Consider the following 3,363-nt stretch of genomic DNA (forward strand, 5'->3'; position numbering starts at 1 on the left):
GCTACGCGTTACTGAACCCGAGCGATCGATCGATGGCTGTTAACTGAACCCGATCGAGCGATTCCTTCGCTACTGCTGCTAACTGAAGCCGATCGATGCTGCCTCTGGATGAACAGTGAGCGTTGCGTGGATGAACAGTTCCCGGTGGGGGTGGATGAACAGGACCCCGTGGTGTTGCCTCTGGATGAACAGGACCCCGATCGATCGAGCCGGTTGGGGCTGGATGAACAGGACCCCGTGGAGGGCTGGATGAACAGGACCACCCCATGGAGGGCAGGATGAACAGTAGACGGTGGAGGGCAGGATGAACAGTAGCCCGTGGAGGGGTGGTTGAACAGGAGCCTATGGAGAGGGCTTGTTGAATAGTAGCCAATGGAGTAGCGCGCGGTGGAGGCTGGATGAACAGGAGCCCGTGGATGAACAGTCGCAGGTGGAGGCTGGAGGAGGTCGACGGTGGATGAACAGTAGCTCGTGGAGGCTAGAGGGGGTCGACGGTGGAGATGAACAGTATCCCGTGGAGTCCCATTTTGTGGTACGCCACACCCCTCCTGATGAACAGGACCCCCGTTTCGACCGTCGCGCTCCAACACAAGTTCGTTTTGTCCGTTTTGCGGTACACCACACCCCTCCCGATCAACAGGACCACAGTTTCGACCATGGGAGGTCCGTTTGCTCCTTTTGCGATACGCCAGACCCCTCCCGATGAACAGGATCCCGTTTCGAACGTGGCCGGTCGAACACAAGGCCGTTTCCTCCGTTCTGCGGTACGCCAGGCCTCGTTTCCATCGCCTGTTCCGTCCAAGCCCTCCCGATGAACACGACGCATTCTGTTGCCTCCCCATGAACACGACGACGACGTTGTTTCTCCGTTCTGACCCAGCAATGTACACGAGCCCTGGCCATACGTATGCGCGAGTAGGCGTTCGAGACCCCGCCCGTATGTACACATACGTGGCCGTATTTTCTTTCTTGCACCCTGGCTGCCGTACGTACGTGTACATGCTACGTGCGCGCCTCTACTACGACACGTGCGCGCCTCTATATTGACCAGTATGTACATACACGTTCGCGACCAGAATGACAATGCTACGTATGCTTCGACCAGGTGGGTCCCGACTGTCAGGCACATCCTTGCCTGGGAAGATGTAGCTGGTGGGTCCCAGCAGTCAGGAGGCGAAATACGATGGCCCATCTGGTGGGTCCCCGCTGTCAGGTGGAGGAATAATTATTTTGCACGTAATAAGGAGGCACTTCCTTGCTGCGGCCGTGGACCCAGCTGTCAGCCTCTCCACGCACAGTCCACGTCTGATGGAAGCCGTTCTTTGACCACGCCGTGCCGAGAGCACCAGGGCGGTGGACGACAGCGAGGCCTAGGAAGGGGACGACACGGAGCCAGGGAAGACATGGCAGTGGATGTCCACACGTAGAGGAGTACGAGGGCACTGGTTCGCTGCGGTGTGAGGCTGCCGTCGCCGCGGAGGAACAGGGGGGGTGGGTGAGTAGAGGGATGGCCTGGCCAACGGTGGGAGTAGTAGGGTGCGGTGAGGCCTCCGCCGCATTGCAGCCGGCCATGGGAGGCAGGAGCACAAGGCACGACCGGCGGTGGTTTGGGCGGCTCGAGCAAGAAGACCAGAGGTTGAAGAAGCACTACGGCCGTTGGATGGACATCGTACGGTCACTGGAGCTAGAATCGTGCATATTGACTAAGTTGACAAAGCCCTCCATCCCCGTCAACTTAGTAGGCCCACAAGTCAGCCTGCCACTATACTGGGTCCCAGCTAACAGGAGGAGTATTCATTTTTTGTGCGTAATAAGGAGGCACTTCCTTGCGTGCGAAGATATAGCTGGTGGGTCCGAGCTGTCAGCGGCGGTAACATTTTTTCGGGAAATATAGAGGCCCTTCCGGTGGGTCCCTGATGTCAGGTGGAGGAATCATTATTTTGCGCGTACAGTTCATGACCGATGGATTTCGTTCGTTGACCAAGTTGACCAGGCCGCGCCGAGAGCACCATGGCGGTGGAAGACGGCGAGGCCTAGGAAGGGAACGACACGGAGCCGGGGAAGACTCGGCAATGGTTGCCCACGCGGTGGGGAGTACGAGGGTTTACTGGTCCAGCTGCCGTCGCCGGAAAATAACAGGAGGTGTTGGTGAGTAGAGGAATGGCCTGGCCAGCAATGAAGTAGGGTGGGGCGGTGCGGCCTGTGCGGCAGCACAGCTGGCCATGGGAGGCGGGAGCAGGCAGTCCCACCGGAGCTGGTTTGGGCGGCTGGAGCAAGAAGATCGGATATTGAAGAAGCAGCACGGCCGTTGGATTAACATCCAACGGTCACTGCTGCTAGAATCGTTTGTGGACTAAGTTGACAAAGCCAAAGTACATGTCAACCTAGTAGACCCACAAGTCAGCCTCCAAATCTGTCCCAAATAGTATACAGCCCAAAATTTCTAGCCAGATTCAAATTAATTTTAATTCTTAATATACCTTAATTTAAATTCAATGAAATTTTACCCGCACAAAAACAATGAAATTTAAAATATCAAAATCCGAAAGAAAATAGTATTTTGGAACTAATTGTCTGTTTGCTGTATTTTTTCATTTTACAGCCCATTTATTATTACTTATAGCCCATTTCCTATTACTTATAGCCCATTTTCTGGGCAAAATGCATCCCTCCTCGTCTTGAAAGATTTCCGGCCCAGCAGGGCGTAGAAAAGCAAGTAGGCCTACGTTGGTTATTCTGTAAAAAACAAAATAGCTGGCTAGCAATTTTCAGAAAGGAAAAAACCAAACTGGGTTGGCCATGTGCTAAACATTTAGGATAGTATAACTGAGCCAAATCCCAGCCCTCTCACGTCCTCTTCACATCTGACTATCCGTTTTAGTGATAGAGGCGTTTCTGGCCACTGGATCTGATGCTTATTACGAGCTCCACCGCACGTGCAAATTTGTGGCCCAACTGTCCTAAAGGGTAGCTGCTCCAGCAGAAAAATCGGACTACTGCGGTTTACTGGGCCTTTTGTGCCGGCCCATTAGGCAAAGACCAAGGGGATTGAACTGAATCGGGCAAAGAGGCGATGGACAGCCGAGGGAATGGCTCAATCCTGCCGCCCCGGCAGATGCGGGGATCACGCGAGGGAATGGCTCCTCGATCCAGCCGCCGTGAGCGATGCGGGGATCTAGCCGCCGTGGGTAATGCGGTGATTTCTCGATCCAGCTGACACACGCGGACGATTCAGTCCGCCGCTTTGTTTGATTGAAACTGCTCCATCGAGGTTTGAAGGCGCAATCATTCTTCAGTTTCACTTCACACATTCATGGTTGGTAATGTTCCGTCCTTTCCGCTGCTTCGGGCTAGAGGTGCGTG

This window comes from Triticum urartu, chromosome 4 (genome assembly GCF_003073215.2).
Source record: "Triticum urartu cultivar G1812 chromosome 4, Tu2.1, whole genome shotgun sequence".
Taxonomy (NCBI): Eukaryota; Viridiplantae; Streptophyta; class Magnoliopsida; order Poales; family Poaceae; genus Triticum; species Triticum urartu.